Raw genomic sequence first — 17,779 nt, forward strand, 5'->3', positions numbered from 1 at the left:
AAGGGACATGAACAACCTCTTCAAGGAGAACTACAAACCACTGCTCAAGGAAATAAAAGAGGATACAAACAAATGGAAGAACATTCCATGCTCATGGGTAGGAAGAATCAATATCGTGAAAATGGCCATACTGCCCAAGGTAATTTACAGATTCAATGCCATCCCCATCAAGCTACCAATGACTTTCTTCACAGAATTGGAAAAAACTACTTTAAAGTTCATATGGAACCAAAAAAGAGCCCACATCGCCAAGTCAATCCTAAGCCAAAAGAACAAAGCTGGAGGCATCACACTACCTGACTTCAAACTATACTACAAGGCTACAGTAACCAAAACAGCATGGTACTGGTACCAAAACAGAGATATAGATCAATGGAACAGAACAGAGCCCTCAGACATAATGCCGCATATCTACAACCATCTGATCTTTGACAAACCTGAGAAAAACAAGCAATGGGTAAAGGATTCCCTATTTAATAAATGGTGCTGGGAAAACTGGCTAGCCATATGTAGAAAGCTGAAACTGGATCCCTTCCTTACACGTTATGCAAAAATCAATTGAAGATGGATTAAAGACTTAAACGTCAGACCTAAAACCATAAAAACCGTAGAAGAAAACCTAGGCATTACCATTCAGGACATAGGCATGGGCAAGGACTTCATGTCTAAAACACCAAAAGCAATGGCAACAAAAGCCAAAATTGACAAATGGGATCTAATTAAACTAAAGAGCTTCTGCACAGCAAAAGAAACTACCATCAGAGTGAACAGGCAACCTACAAAACGGGAGAAAATTTTCGCAACCTACTCATCTGACAAAGGGCTAATATCCAGAATCTACAATGAACTCAAACAAATTTACAAGAAAAAAACAAACAACCCCATCAAAAAGTGGGCAAAGGACATGAACAGACACTTCTCAAAAGAAGACATTTATGCAGCCAAAAAACACATGAAAAAATGCTCACCATCACTGGCCATCAGAGAAATGCAAATCAAAACCACAATGAGATACCATCTCACACCAGTTAGAATGGCAATCATTAAAAAGTCAGGAAACAACAGGTGCTGGAGAGGATGTGGAGAAATAGGAACACTTTTACACTGTTGGTGGGACTGTAAACTAGTTCAACCATTGTGGAAGTCAGTGTGGCGATTCCTCAGGGATCTACAACTAGAAATACCATTTGACCCAGCCATCCCATTACTGGGTATATACCCAAAGGACTATAAATCATGCTGCTATAAAGACACATGCACATGTATGTTTATTGCGGCTCTCTTCACAATAGTAAAGACTTGGAACCAACCCAAATGTCCAACAATGATAGACTGGATTAAGAAAATGTGGCACATATACACCATGGAATACTATGCAGCTATAAAAAATGATGAGTTCATGTCCTTTGTAGGGACATGGATGAAACTGGAAATCATCATTCTCAGTAAACTATCACAAGAACAAAAAACCAAACACCACATATTCTCATTCATAGGTGGGAATTGTACAATGAGAACACATGGACACAGGAAGGGGAACATCACACTCTGGGGACTGTTGTGGGGTGCAGGAAGTGGGGAGGGATAGCATTGGGAGATATACCTAATGCTAGATGACGAGTTAGTGGGTGCAGTGCACCAGCATGGCACATGTATACATATGTAACTAACCTGCACATTGTGCACATGTACCCTAAAACCTAAAGTATAATAATAATAAATAAATAAATAAATAAAAATAAAATAATATGATCAAAAAAATAAATTAATTAATGTTTATTTTTCAATTGACACATAATAATTTCACATATTTATGGGGTACAGTGTGTTGTTTCAATGTCTGTATATGTTGTTTAATGATCAAATCAGGGTAATAACCATATTTTTCACCATAAACATTTATCATTTCTTAGTGGTGATAATATTAAAAATGTCTTCTGGCTAACTTGAAATATACACTACATCGTGCTTTGCTATAGTCACCCTTCTGTGTACTAGAACACTAGAACTAACTCTTCCTTTCCAACTGCAACCTAAATGCCCACTGATAGGTGGATGGCACATGGATGAACCTGGAGGACAGTATGTGAAGTGAAATAAGCCAGGTACGGAAAAACAAACATCAAATGATCTCACTCATATGTGGAATCTAAAAAAATTTATTTCATGGAAGGAAAGGTAGAACAGTGGCTACCAGAGGCTGGGGAGGGTAGGAGAGAGAGGGGACCAGAAGAGGCTGGTCAACAAGTTCAAAGTTACACTTAGAATTCTTATTAAGCTTGATAATCATATTATGAAGGTTCGGGGTTCATAATTTAGTCTGCTATCATCCACACAGAAAACATGTTAGGTCACCTATAAATTATACTACAATATTCTCTCGAGTTATTATGGTACGTTATTCTAACTAAAGGCAAACGTATTTTACTTTGTCTGGGATCTACCAAGATCTTCAGGGCTGGGACGTGTTACCGGTGGAGGGTGTCCAGGCTCTTGGCATTTTGAACAAAGAATTGGACAAAACGCACCAACAAAGAAAGGAAACAATAAGGCAACAAAAGCAGAGATTTATTGAAAATGAAAGTACACTCCACAGGGTGGGAGCAGGCCTGAGCATAGGGGCTCAAGAGCCCAGTTACAGAATTTTCTGGGGCTTAAATACCCTCTAGAGGCTTCCATTGGTTACTTGTTGTATGTCCTATGTAAATAAGAGGCTAAAGTGAAGTTGCAAAGTCATTTATTAGTGTATGCCCTATGTAAATGAAGAGGCTATTTCCTGTCATAGCTGATGTGTTTCCCTTTGATTTCGTTCTAGGAAGTCCTTAGGTTCCCTGCCTCCAGGCCCTATTCTCCTGCCTCAGAAGCACAGACCTCATTTTGCTACACCCCAATCTGTATCAAATTATCTCAAAGAGCATTCCAGTTTTTAAGAAAAGTTTTCAGAGAAAAATTCTTTTAAATAAACTCTATAATAAAAATCTCTTGCATTTAACATTGGCAGAGTGAAGAAGGGGTATCTCTAAACCTGTCATTCTGAGAAATTATTGTATAAACATATTAGTAAGACAGAAAAAAGGAAGAAGACTGGAGCAGAATTCAATGGAGTGGAAATTAAAATAGCAGGAATAGGAAAAAAGATAAATAAAGACAAGAATAAAAGAAGATGACGGACAAAAGGAAGACATGCGAAGTAGCCATGGAAATGAGATACAAACACAGCCAACATCCGTCCTCATACGGCTACTTACTATGGCCCTGCAGGAGGCAGAAAGAGAGAAGACAAATAGGACTTCATGTTTGTTTTATCTTTAAACTCCTATTCCTAAATCTAGCCTTATTAACCCTTGTTTTAAGGGGAAAACATTTTACTAAAGGCCTTCTTTCCATTGTTCGAATCTTCAAGACATTTTACAGAAATGAAGCAATGCTGCTAAACTTTTGGGTGACAGTAGGAAAGGAAACAAGAATGCAAGGGAGAGCTTATTTCCCAGTCTAGGGAACTTTGCTTCAGTTCTGGCTGAGTGTCCAGTTTCGGATGTAACATTTTTTTCTGAATGTAGACTTCATCATGCTGGTAGTTCAGAACAATACACTGTAAGCAGTAGTGGCAGCTCCTGAGCTCCAGCTCTCAGGACTCTGCTGCAGGTGCTTTAACAGGCATTTCCCTTCCTCCCTCCTTCCCTTCCTTCTTTCCTTCCTTCCTTCTTTCCTTCCTTCCCTCCTTCCTCCCTTACCCCCTCACTCCTTCCCTTCCTTCCTTCTTTCTTTTTTTAAATTAAAGCTTATTTTCAAAAATACTTTCCACTGCAAGGCTCAGCTGGGGTGAAGATAAGACCCAGAGGCAGAGACACAGGTGCCTCCACTCTTCCAGTGAGCTTCCTAAGGCCTGCCTCACTGATCCCCACTTCACTTCTTTCCCAATGCCTCCCTTCCTCTTCAGTCCCGAAAAGGATCTGATGTTGCATTCAAGGAAAACGTTCAAAGGCATTTCAATCCCATTTCGGATGACACTCCTTTTTTTCTGTAAAAGATACTTTAAGCTTCATATGTACATTTTTTAAAACACAAGTGTTCGTAAAATCTGAGTCCTTAGTAATGCTTAATTCTAATCCTTCCTTCTCAATAAAAATTCTGAAAAGGCTGCCTTCCCTAACCTCACAACAGCTACACATTACCAACAGTGTTTCATACTATTTAATTAGGCTTTGTTTCAGCATCCACAACACCTTAGTCAATTTGGTGTTTATTTCATATCCACAAATGCCAGAATTATCTCAGAGTATTTAACACGCACGCTGAAATATCTGCAAGGGAATGTTTTACCTGCAGAGGAACAGTCAGTACAAATTCAGTACATTTTCATCCTCTATGCCCTAGGGCGAATCTTCTTGTTCAGGCTTTTTCCCTCTCCACTATGCTTGAAAAGAAGAGAGCAGAGCATTGTGTTGCCTATCCAAAAATGGGGACAGAGCTTCAGGTTAAATGGGTGGAGGAAAAGGTAAACTATTACTGAATGCCCACTATGTACAAGACATTGATGCTAGGTGTTTTATCTATATTTTAAAATTTAATCCTCACAATTCCCTCATGAGGTAAATATAATTATTTCTATTTTCCAGATGATGGAACTGGAGCAGAGAGAGGGTACATGTTAGGCAGTTAAGAGTTCTATCAGATTCCATTACACTACCTACTTCTTCACTTCATCGGATTATTCATATCAAACCCAAACAAGTAGCTACGACAACCCTAGGAGGACCTAAATCTGGTCCTACCTTGGTTGGTGATTTCACAAAGGTTATGACAATGAGCAGGTAGCCCCTTCCTCTTCTGAGTAGAGTGAGGTCACAGTGCAGGCATACCACCTGAATCATCTGTGTGCCAAGGTCACCAAGGACACAGGCATTGGGGTTAGATAGCTGTTTAGGTCCCAGTTGGCTATGTGACCTTGGGGTTGTTTGTGCATTTATTCATTCATGCATGCATGCACACTTCAGTCTGCAAGTATTTATTGAGCGCCTATTATGTGCCAACCATTCTAGATTTTGAGAAAACAGCAGTAAACAAAACAAATTAGGCCATCAGAGTCTACATAGTCAGGGAATGTAAAACATTATGCCTCTACTTTCTTCCTGTGTGAAGTGGATGTAATAGAACTGCGCTCATGAGGTTGTGCTAAAGATTAACTAAGTTAATCTGGGATTTTTTTTTAACTTTAAAATGAAAATCTTTATCTCTAGTACAAATTGAGCTAAAATCAATATAGGTGATAACAGCGGGACTTTTTGTGTATAGAAATGGGGTGAGAAGGAACAATTGTCCCCCAAAGTGCCAGGGGTTATTTCCTGTCACATTTAGTTGAGAGGAGAAGTCTCTAATGTGAGCTGCTAGGCTACCACTCATTTAAGTGCTAATGGAAATGTCAGGCTGAATTGAGGGTCTCATTTTCCTGCAAATTTCAGTGTGCAAAGTAGTCCTCGGGTTTATTTCTGCCTGGTACAGAAAATAAAGGAAAGTACAGGTGTTACAGTAATTATTTTAAATAACCCAAGCTTAAGCTTAAGAGAGAGTGCTTATCTATAATACCTTTTGAAAATCTGACATTTTTTTTCTCTCTCTCTTTTTTGGAAAGCTGGAGCAGTATCTAATCTGCTTTCTAAGGTTCAAGAGCTAATAGGAGTGCACAGATTTGATTGGTGAATGGCTTCCTACCCATTCCGAGGACTTTCTAGACTCTACAGGTCATGGGTGCCAATACAGACAGCACCAGGAGAGTACAGGGGTCAGCCCAAGTTTCAATAATCAACTTCCTGAAATTAAGGGGGAAGACAGGGAAGACAGGTAAGAAATGAGACATAGCTATAAAAAGCTTAATCATCTGCCCAGCATCTCAGGTAATAAATACATCTCCGAGGCAGTGACCCCAGATCTCTCCCTTTGATTGTAGACTTTGGAACTTTAAAAATCATAAATTTTGTTCACTTCATTTCTGAGAATACTTTGTGGTGTTCTCGATTAAGGGGAAAAAAGGTCATTCCATTTCAAACCTATTCATTAGAATTTTAAAAAGAAAGAAAGAAAAACAAAGTCTTTCATTTAGCCCATGCCTTAAATAAATATTTATTTGCTGATCTATCTTTGGTTCAGGGTTAGCAAGACAGTCTGGTGGTTATGGTTTTTGATACAAGTTTCAGTTTGGTATAAATTCCTGCCCAAGAGGTATAAAAAGACACAGAAGTGAAGTGAAATCAAAATAAAGACAATGAGGAAGAACAGAAAGGGATTCTTTTGGAGACATTTTGTAGCAAACATACCTAATAATGATAATCTTGGTTATAATTTAATAGTTATATGATGCTTCCATTCACTGAATACCCTTTATTCTTACACAAAATAATGTGCCATGACTTCCCTACCTCTTCAAGAATCGACAGGGCAGAGCCACGAGCTTCAGATAGTTTTCTGAGTCTGTAGGCCAGCCCCTCCAAAGGGGTAGAAAACGTCTGGCAGTAGTTTGTGGAGGCCTGCAAGCCTGCCTCATAAAAGGGGCTCTTAGGGTTCAGTTTAGCTGATCTCTTTTGACTATGCAAGAAACAGTTACTAGTTTCTTGGCTGGAAATCAATGCTATATTGATTTTCAACCTATCGGTTTTCTGAATTACATGGGGGTGGTTCATGGGAATAAGCTGGCTGGGCTATCTCAGCTGACTTCCATGAACATTAACTGCATGTCACTTGTACGTGAATCTGGATACCAAGTGGGCAGGTCCTTTGGTAGAAAAACTAAAAATCACTGGATGTTTCTGTATGTATGTGTGTGACAGCACTACCTAGCTGTCTCTGCCAATGTTCTCCAAGAATTATTCCAGGATTTTTTTTAAAGTTTAAAAGCTAGAAAAATATTGAATACAAAAATCCTATGAGGCAGGTTTAACTTAAGCTGTGACTCTGCCCATAGATGGAAATTTTGAGTACACAATATAAATTAAACACAAATAACTAATATTTACTCAAGAAAAGTATACTCACATATTTGCCAAGGGTGAAAAATAAAGATGTGATTTTTCCTACTAAGTAGGAAGGCATCATAGATTTTGCAGAATGACCTTTATAGATCAGAATCATGGAGGGCAACAACAAGGCTAAGTCACAAAATAGACTTCGAGTCTTCTGTCCCTGAGTAGACTTGATCCAATATCACTGATGAGAAAGCACTGATCCCAGCTTTGAAGATGGCAATCTAGCTCCAGGGTCTAACTCCAACTGTTGCATACAGAAGAGGTTCTATAGTGTCACAAGATCTGAGTTGGAGTCCTGACTCTGTGATTTTGGATATGCCACTGAGCCTCTCTGAAGGTAAAATTAGATCTTGTAATGGAGAGATTCTTACGTGCCAGGTGCCCCAGTCAGCCCAAATCAGAATTCATGGTCTAGCTAAGCTTAGAAACTGGAAGATATGGTGATTCCTGAGTCTATTTTATGAATTTATTTGCATACAAGTAAGAGGTAGTTAAGTTATAAATCTGAACAGAAATGTAGATTGGGAGGGAGAAGGAAAATAGGCTTATAGAGAAAATTATGTCTAATCTCCAGCCTGAAGCCTATGGGCCAAAAGGTTGAAGGCCGAAGTTAAAGGGACTCTTTTACTCCAAATTTTATAAGGGCTGAGACCCTCACGTGGGCATGTGTGAAAACACATAGGACATTCCAGAAATACCTAGAGTGAATGGGGAAAGAAGAAGGAGGGCGTCAGGATGCTCAGCAGCAATGTTTGCAGAGGATCTGAGCCAAGGAAATTGGGATAAAGATGTTAACATGACTTTGTTCTCCCATACATAAAAGACCATTTAATCTTCATGACAACATGAGGAAATAAATATCATTATCCCTCCTTACTCCATTTCTGGGTTTCAGAAGGTAGATAGATAAAGTTAACGCTGTTAACTGTGCATAACAGGATTTGAGTTTTTCCTGTAAGTAGATCATACTGTTTTTAAGCACTAAATTCTGTTCATTTGCCTACTTGCATCTATAAAATTCTTAAAGAAAAAAACAAGACAGACAACTGAAAGGGATGCTCAAATTGTTTTAGATACAGGATAATTAACAGTGTCAAAAAGAGAATGAGCAGGGATTGGGTTTGAGAACAACCTAGGCATAAATCAGGAAGCTCAAATTTTTATACTTTCTGCATCAACACTTTTCTTTCTTAGACTCACATGAAAACAGAGTGGAAATACTGAGAGGGAGATCTCTCTCAGTGCCCTTGCAGAGCTCAAACACTTTCTTATCTAACTCTGATTTACTTGGGTTGCATGGAAATTACTGAGCTTGGCTTGATCACTGATGGTTCTGGCATTTCACATTGGAGACTTAAGCCATTTTGGCCAATGCCTTGGTTTGCCTTGGAGTAACACGCTAAGCAGCTCTCTCAACAAGCAGTTTCAATTATTTTTAGTAATTATTTTAACCTTAGATTGTAAAGAAAAACCTCAACAAGGGTGAGACACTCTCTAGCAGTTTTAATTTTACTTAAGGTCATGTCTGAGATATCTGGATTTCTTCAATTCTGAATGGAACTACACAAATCTTGCCTTTCTCAGAAGGAATTTCAGTCATTTATCAAGAGCAGAGAGTTCTTTTCATGTTTTGGAAATATAGCTTATGTTCCGAGGGGCCAGGATCACTTTTCCTGCAGTGTGGGGCCAGCTCTACCTAGGGAATCATTAAGCCTATTTGATTTAGAAAAATATGCATATAATTGACTCAAAAGATAGTCTTTATATTTATGCAGCTCTTCTTATTTATTTATTTTACATCCATTTCCACAAAGTGCTTTCATATTATTTTCTCACTTGATTCTCACCAATTCTCTGTGGTTTTGGAAGGTCAAATAACACTGTACTCCTTTACAGATAAGGAAACTTGAGCCCAAGAAAGCTTACTTGATATGTTGAAGGTCTTAAGGGTAACCGATGGCAGAGGTATTATGACTCCTTATTCTTTGCACTCATCTATGAGTGTTCCATTTACTTACTGCTGTGTAACAAACAACTCCAAACTGTTCATACATTCAGAGCATCAGGAATTTAGACAGGACACGGTGGAAATGGCCTATGCCTTCCCCTCGAGGTCTGGGGCCTCAGCTAGGAAGAATAGATGATGACCAGGCTTAAAGAAGACTCACATGTCTGGTGCCTGAGCAAGGATGACTACAACACCAGCTGCAGCTATAAACCAGAACACCTACATGAGGCCTCTCCATGTGGCTTGGGCCTCTCCCAGCATGTTATCTGCATTCTGACGAGCACTTCCAAAAGGGAGCATCCAGAAGGGAAGTGTTCTAGAGAACTAGGCAGGAGATGAATGGCCTCAGATGTCACACAGAAACCCTGCTGCTGTATTCTCTTGGCTACAAGTGAGTCAGTAAGCCCAGATTCAATGGAAGATGACTCTTGGTGGAAGAGTGGCAGGGTCACATTTAGAAGAGTATTTGTGATGGCAGATGCTATTGTGGACATCTTTGAAAAATGTCATCTCCCACTATAAGCACAAATATATTTCCTGCACAAATAACAGGGAAATAAAAAAAATAATCTAAACTAGGGCTTTAAATGGTTATGAAAAAACTAGACAAATAGTAAGAGCTTTCCTACACACCAACAATAATAGGTACGAAAATAAAGTGGAGCCCCTGGCACAGTGGCTCACACCTATAATCCCAGCACTTTGGGAGGCTGAGGCAGGTGGATTGCTTAAGCCCAAGAGTTCAGGACCAGTGCCTGGGCAATATGGTGAAACCCTGTCTCTACAGAACATACAAAAATTAACCGGTCATGGTGGCATATGCCTGTAGTCCCAGCTACTTGAGAGGCTGAGGTGGGAGGATCACATGAGCCAGGGAGGTCAAGGATGCAGTGAGCTGTGACTGCACTACTGCACTCCAAGCTGGTGACAAAGCAAGACTCTGTCATGAAAACTTAAAAAAATGCAAAAAAGGTGGAAAAAAATCCCATTTACATCAGTACTACAAAATATAAAATAATTTAGAAAAAAAGTTTAAAAATTACATGGGCACATATGAAGAAATCATCAAATGTTCTGAAAGATTTTTTTAAAAGAAATGAAGATATATATTATGTTTCTTAAAAATGTCCTTTCCAACCAATGCCATACATCAGTGTTATTTCTGCTCCAAATGTAACTCAGTTCCAAGAAAAAAATTCCAACATAGAGATATGTGAATTTAATAATATTAATGTAAAGTTCATCAAGAAGAATAAAATTATTAGAATAGTCAATAGCCTTATTAAATAAAGAATAAAGAAATATAAAACATAACAGATATTAAAATCTTATAAAGCTTCTATAATTTAAATAAAGACACTGCTGGTATTAAATTGGATAATCATGTGCCTGAGACCAGGTTTCACCTCTCGTCCCAGTATAATTATAATTCTTTTTACCCTCAAAATTGTCCTGTTTTGGATGATAAATTATATGGCCACCCTACAATTAATCATATATATGTGACTGTACTCCCTCCCCAAACTCTACTTAAAAGGCAATAATTTTAAAAATATTAGTCAAAAGGTCCAAGAGAAGAGATGGACTGATGGATGGATGAATGGATGGATGGATGGATGGATGGATGGATGGATACATAAGTAGGTGGATATGAAGAGAAGTAGATGAATGGATATGTAGATGGCTAGATATATATAAAATAAATAGACTGATCATTCAGCCAACAACTAACTGGGAAAAAAGAGAATCAAAGAGTGAAATGTGTGTTGTGGTGAGAATCAAAGTTTGGTGTGATGACCAAGAGTAACTTTGGCTATTTCTGGCTGAAAGTTTTCTTTGAAAACATTAAATTTAAATTGATATTTGAATGGCAAGAAGGAGCAAGTCCTTCAAAGAGTTGGAAGGAACACTTTCTATTAAGGGAAATTAATTAGTGCAAAGGCCATAAACTAAGATTAAATTTAGCTTGTTTGAGAAACTTAAATACTTACGTAGCTGAAGCATAGTACCCATCTAAGATGAAGTCTGAGAGGTAGGTCAGACCATTTAGGATCTGTAAAATAGAGTAAGTTAGAGTAAGAAAGCAAGCTGGAGCAAGGAGTTTGGATTTTATCCTAAATGAAATGTGAATTAATTAAAGAATTTTAAACAGAGTAATATCTCATAAATATTTTTTAATAAGAAAGGTATGGACAATGAATTGTGGAGAGTCAAGAGTGGAAGCTGGCAGATCAGTTATGAGGCTATTGCAGTGGTCTTGGCAAGAGAAAATAGTGTCTTAGGCAAGAACGACAGAAAGAAGAGTGAAGCGTTTGAATTAGGAAGGAAAATTTGACAGGGCTTGCAGAAGGCATAAGGCAAAAGACTGACAGATGTTGCTGTATGGAAAGATAAATCTTACATATCAAATAGACCATAAACAAAGTTAACAGTTAAAAAATAAATGAAGAAAAATGTGTAATATATATAACAAACGATTAAAATAAAATATATTACGTATATTAAAAAATGTCAGAAATACATTTTAAAAGCTATAAATGAATAAGAAAAAGACAAACAACCCAATAGAAAAATGCGCAGTGATATAAAGAGATAATTTACAGAACAAAATACAAATAAAATAGCATGTACAAAGACATTCAACCCTGTCAAGAAACGAAGAGTTACAAAATAAAATAATAAATCACTTTAATCTTTTTCACTGGAAAAATTAAAGACGTAAAATTTAAAATATAATAAAAGAAAAATATATGTTTAAATATTTTGTATTGGTTGAGAGTAATAATGGGAATATAAATGAATATGGAAATTTGGAGGGCAATGTGTCTACATCTATCAAGTTTTTTAATTGACTGTGAAATTCTCCCAGGATTTATTCGAAAGATACACTTTCATTATTTATTAATTATTTTTATTATTTATTATTTATTTTTAGACAGAGTCTCATTCCATCACCCAGGCTGGAATGCAGTGGCGCAATCTCCGCCCACTACAACTTCTGCCTCCCGGCTTCAAGCAATTCTCCCACCTCAGCCTCCCGAGTAGCTGGAACTACAGACACGCACCACCACACCTAGCTAATTTTTGTAATTTTAGTAGAGACAGGATTTTGCCATGTTGGCCAGGCTGGTCTCAAACTCCTGACCTCAAGTGACCCACCAGCCTCTGCCTTCCAAAGTGTTGGGATTACAGGCGTGAGCCACCTCACCCAAGCTAGAGATATAATTTCAAATGTGTACATGAAGATATATACAAGAATGCTCATTGCAAGGGTATTTGTAATGGAAAAAAAAAAAGAAAACCATCTATTTGCCCATTTTTCATGACATTCACCCCAAGAAATATAATGGAAATACCGTGAAGAATTTTTAAAGAGTAACATTGATACATAGGGACTTACTCAGAAATATCTCTATGACTTTTTAGAAGTAAAAAATCAAGTCAAACAATATAAGGAGTTTGGTTTTCTTTATATGGAGAAAACTGAAACTATATGTGAATGTGAACGTAAGTAGATTCAGAGTAATATCTTCAATGTCTTAAAATTTTAACAGTGGTTCCACAGTAGGGTAGGAAGTTAACTGACCTGACTTAGGGGAAGGCTGATGGATGAAGAAGCACTTTTGCTTTTTTATGCTACACACATCTTCATTGTTTGAATGTTTATAGCACATATTTTTGTATTACTTGAGTAATTCTCTATATTGGATTTCAAATCCAATATATTTGGATTTCAAAAAGTGAACAAATGAAACTCAGATTATGTTGGCAGTCGTAGAAGGGGCTTCAATCATAAACAGTTGTGAAACTTTTGGTGGTAATTTGAATTTAATAAATCTTTACTGAACAGAGCTTGCAAGAGTACAGTTCAATGTGGAGTCTGGTCAAATGGCATTTAAAACACTAAAGGAAGTGCTCCAAGAAGGGAGAGTCCAAGGCCTTGGTGGGGTAGAAAGAACAAGGCAAAGGCTTGAATCTGTAATATCTTTGAGTTTTTTTCATTTCCCTTATCCATAAAATGAAGTATTGGCCAAAGCAGCATTTCAAACTATTTTTTGGGGGGTGGGGGTGGGGGCAAGGAACAGAACACTTTTGTATTCCCAAAATGAAATCTTATGAAAATCTCACTATTTACAACTGATAAAAGCAGTATTTCTCTGGTTAAAAGAGGTCAAAAGCCAGAGCTCTACCAGCTCTGCTCCTTGGGCAATACTGCAGCCTTCCTCAGGGTGTCCCAGGGGAACCCGAGGCCATGGAGAACACTCCTCAAAAACTTCCAGCCTGGATCATTTCTAAAGCCTTTTCTACTCTAAAATACATAATTCTCATTTACAGAAGTAACTCAAGAAAGTCAGCCTCAGTAAGTGTAGAGTATGGTTAGAATTCAACTGAGGAGAAGCAAAGAGGAGCAGCATTTATTACACTATTTACATGTGCTACACATTGTTTAAGCCATTTTAATACCTTACTTTGTTTAATGCTCACAACCATCCAGTATTTTTAGCTCCATACAGGGAGGAAACAAGGAGATAAGGAGATTTCCAGAGGTCACACAGTAAGTACTGAGCAAATTCTGACAGATTTGCCTAATTGGAAAGGTCACACTGGGTAGGCCTAGAGCACAGTGTCCTATTAGGGCTAAGGGGATACAACAGTAGTACTTCTGGGGGCTGATGGGGAGGGTGGTGGAGGACACCAGGAGAGGGTGGGTGGGAAGACTTCCAATACCAGCTCCTTCCAATACCAATACCAGCTGTTTCCCAGCTTTGTCAGGGACTATGCCTTCTTACAGTCTATTTGGGGAGCTAAGACTGTCACATGTGGAACAAATTAAGGAAAACATAGGCAGCATGTAATTAGCTGTTTAACCACATGGTATATTCTAGAATTTGAGGAGCTTTGAGGTTTTTTTGTTTCGTTTTTTCAGAAATGATTATAAATTTGCACTACTCTTGTTCTATCCTCTCCAGATACCTGGTTGTGGTCAGTGTCTGTGGTCAAGGCAATGCAATGCACATCCAGCACCCCTGAGCAAGATATGCTCAAACACATGTATGCTACAATGTTCCCATAACATCTGCCTCCATAGCATCAGCAACTGACCTAAATGCCTGCCTTAATGGGCAGGGCTTTTTTGCATGCTAGATGTCCAGAATGCTTGCTGTCCCTACTTGTAATTTACCATTGCAGTTGTTATTTACATTATTTTCCAAGTAACCAATTCATAGAACAGCCAGACAAGAGCTGAGTCATCTTGGAAGAGAGCCCAAAAATCTCCCCTGCACAGCAAGCTTTACAAAAAGATCATCCTTTGTGGAATGCAAACAAAATGGCCTCCACAATTTATTAATGTTCCCAAGAGCTGTGATTATGAATCCAGACATTTTAACAATGTTGAATCTAATTATGCCAGGTGAACAGAGTATCTATCACAAGTTACTCCAAACCATCCAGAGGTACAATGTAAGCCTCTTGTTTTTACAGGTTCTTCTGTCAAATCTAACTGAGAGCATTTTGTCTTTTGAGCTAGACTAAGGTTAGACAAGATTTACACTGAAGGCAGCCACAGCAATCAATGACTGATGCTTAGACTAAGCCAGGATGCATATGTTTCAGAGTCATCACATTCTCCAATTTTAAGAAGAATAAAATATTGGTATATTCCCAATTCAACACATTTAATTCAACTGCTGTTTGTTTTAAAAGGAAATTTAAAACAATAACAAAGAAGGAATTCACCAATGCTAATTCTATAACACTAAAAAAAATTTCTTTTTTTTAAATTATACTTTAATTTCTGGGGTACATGTGCCGAACGTGCAGGTTTGTTACATACGTATACATGTGCCATGGTGGTTTGCTGCACCCATCAACACGTCACCCTACATTAGGTATTTCTCCCAATGCTATCCCTTCTCTAGTCCCCCCACCCCCCGACAGGCCCTGGTGTGTGATGTTCATCTCACTGTGTCCATGTGTTGTCATAGTTCAACTCCCACTTATGAATGAGAATATGTGGTGTTTGGTTTTCTGTTCTTGTGTTAGTTTGCTGAGAATGATGGTTTCTAGCTTCATCCATGTCCCTGCAAAGGACATGAACTCATCCTTTTTTATGGCTGCATAGTATTCCATGGTGTATATGTGCTACATTTTCTTTATCCAGTCTATCATTGATGGACATTTGGGTTGGCTCCAAGTCTTTACTATTGTGAACAGTGCCACAATAAACATACATTTGCATGTGTCTTTATAGTAGAATGATTTATAATCCTTTGGGTAAATACCCAGTAATGGGATTGCTGGGTCAAATGGTATTTCTGGCTCTAGGTCCTTGAGGAATCGCCACACTGTCTTCCACAATGGTTGAACTAATTTACACTCCCACCAACAGTGTAAAAGCATTCCTATTTCTCCACATCCTCTCCAGCATCTGTTGCTTCCTGACTTTTTAATGATCATCATTCTAATAGAATAGGAATCTCAATAGAGATTTGCATATCTCTATTGACCAGTGATGATGAGGTTTTTTTCATATGTTTGTTGGCTGCATAAATGTCTTCTTTTGAGAAGTGTCTGTTCATATCCTTTGCCCACTTTTTGATGGGGTCGTTTTTTTCTTGTGAATTTGTTTCAGTTCTTTGTAGATTCTGGATATTAGCCCATGTCAGATGGATAGATTGCAAAAATTTTCTCCCATTCTGTAGGTTGCCTGTTCACTCTGATGATAATTCCTTTTGCTGTGCAGAAGCTCTTTAGTTTAATTAGATCCCATTTGTCAATTTTGGCTTTTGGTGCCATTGCTTTTGGTGATTTAGGCATGAAGTCTTTGCCCGTGCCTATGTCCTGAATGGTATTGCCTAGGTTTTCTTCTAGGATTTGTATGGTTTTGGGTCTTATGTTTAAGTCTTCAATCCATCTTAAGTTAATTTTTGTATAAGGTGTAAGGAAGGGGTCCAGTTTCAGTTTTCTGCATATGGCTAGCTAGTTTTCCCAATACCATTTATTAAGTAGGGAATCCTTTCCCTATTGCTTGTTTCTTTCAGGTTTGTCAAAGATCAGAGGGTTGTAGATGTGTGGTGTTATTTCTGAGGCCTCTGCTCTGTTCCATTGGTCTATATATCTGTTTGGTACCAGTACCATGCTGTTTTGGTTACTGTATAGCCTTGTAGTATAGTTTGAAGTCAGGTAGCATAATGCCTCCAGCTTTGTTCTTTTTGCTTAGGATTGTCTTGGCTCTGCGGGCTCTTTTTTGGTTCCATATGAAGTTTAAAGTAGTTTTTTCCAATTCTGTGAAGAAATTCAATAGTAGCTTGATGGGGATAGTACTGAATCTATAAATTACTTTGGGCAGTATGGCCATTTTCACGATATTGATTCTTCCTATCCACGAGCATGGAATGTTTTTCCATTTATTTGTGTCCTTTCTTATTTGTTTGAGCAGCAGTTTGTAGTTCTCCTTGAAGAGGTCCTTCACATCCCTTGTAAGTTGTATTCCATTCATAGGTATTTTATTCTCTTTGTAGTAATTGTGAATGGGAGTTCACTCATGATTTGGCTCTCTGTTTGTCTGTCATTGGTGTATGGGAATGCTTGTGATTTTTGCACATTGATTTTGTGTCCTGCGACTTTGCTGACGTTTCCTATCAGCTTAAGAAGATTTGGGGCTGAGACTATGGGGTTTTCTAAATATACAGTCATGTCATCTGCAAACAGAGACAATTTGACTTCTTCTTTTCCTATTTGAACATCCTTTATTTCTTTCTCTTGTCTGATTGCCCTAGCCAGAACTTCCAATACTATGTTAAATAGGAGTGATGAGAGACGGCATCCTTGTCTTGTGCCGGTTTTCAAAGGGAATGCTTCCAGTTTTCTCCCATTCAGTATAATATTGGCTGTGGGTTTGTCATAAATAGCTCTTAGTATTTTGAGCTTTCCAGAGCTCCATCAATATCTAGTTTATTGAGTTTTTAGGATGAAGGACTGTTGAATTTTGTCGAAGGCCTTTTCTGCATCTATTGAGATAATGATGTGGTTTTTTGTTATTGGTTCCGTTTATGTGACAGATTACATTTATTGATTTGCGTATGTTGAACCAGCCTTGCATCCCAGGTATGAAGCCAACTTGTTTGTGGTGGATAAGCTTTTTCATGTGCTGCTGGATTTGGTTTGCCAGTATTTCATTTAGGATTTTCACATTGATGTTCAATTCATCAGGGATATTGAACTGAAATTTTCTTTTTTTGTTGTGTCTCTGCCAGGTTTTGGTATCAGGATGATGCTGGCCTCATAAAATGAGTTAGGGAGGATTCCCTCTTTTTCTACTGTTTGGAATAGTTTCAGAAGGAATGGTACCAGCTGCTCTTTATACCTCTGGTAGAATTCGGCTGTGAATCCGTCTGGTTCTGGACTTTTTTTGTTGGTAGGCTGTTAATTACTGCCTCAATTTCAGAACTTGTTATTGGTCTATTCAGGGATTTGACTTCTATGCAAATAAACTAGAAAATCTAGAAGAAATGGATAAATTCCTGACAAAATTTCAATCTTACTATTACTTAATACAAGTAACACCAGCAGTTTTGGAGAGAAACAACAGATGTAGAAGTTGAAATTTTTTAAATTCAAAACAGCAGATGGGGAATGTTTTATTCATACATGCATTCCCCATGACCAGTATGACCTTGCATGCAGTTGGTGCTCAATAAATGTTGATTATATAAAGAAAGAAAATCTAGTTATGGGACTTTGTGTGATC

General features: G+C 38.0%; 1 protein-coding gene across 2 annotated transcripts in view; it reads right to left on the bottom strand.

Annotated features, from left to right (window-relative positions):
* Positions 1–17,779, bottom strand: part of LOC100937994 (uncharacterized) — a 123,902-nt gene that overhangs the window by 14,104 nt on the left and 92,019 nt on the right. Inside the window, exons 1-2 of one of the 2 annotated variants that reach the window (XR_008525493.2) lie at positions 4,695–4,751; positions 4,324–4,449 (exon numbers count right to left, since the gene is read on the bottom strand). The exons of the other annotated variant lie outside the window; for it this stretch is intronic. The gene's annotated coding sequence lies outside the window, so the exon portion shown is untranslated. Of the gene's footprint in view, positions 1–4,323; positions 4,450–4,694; positions 4,752–17,779 lie in introns of those variants that run through there. 2 annotated transcript variants of the gene reach the window in all.

The sequence above is a fragment of the Pongo abelii genome, chromosome 4 (assembly GCF_028885655.2).
Source record: "Pongo abelii isolate AG06213 chromosome 4, NHGRI_mPonAbe1-v2.0_pri, whole genome shotgun sequence".
In the NCBI taxonomy this organism is placed as follows: domain Eukaryota; kingdom Metazoa; phylum Chordata; class Mammalia; order Primates; family Hominidae; genus Pongo; species Pongo abelii.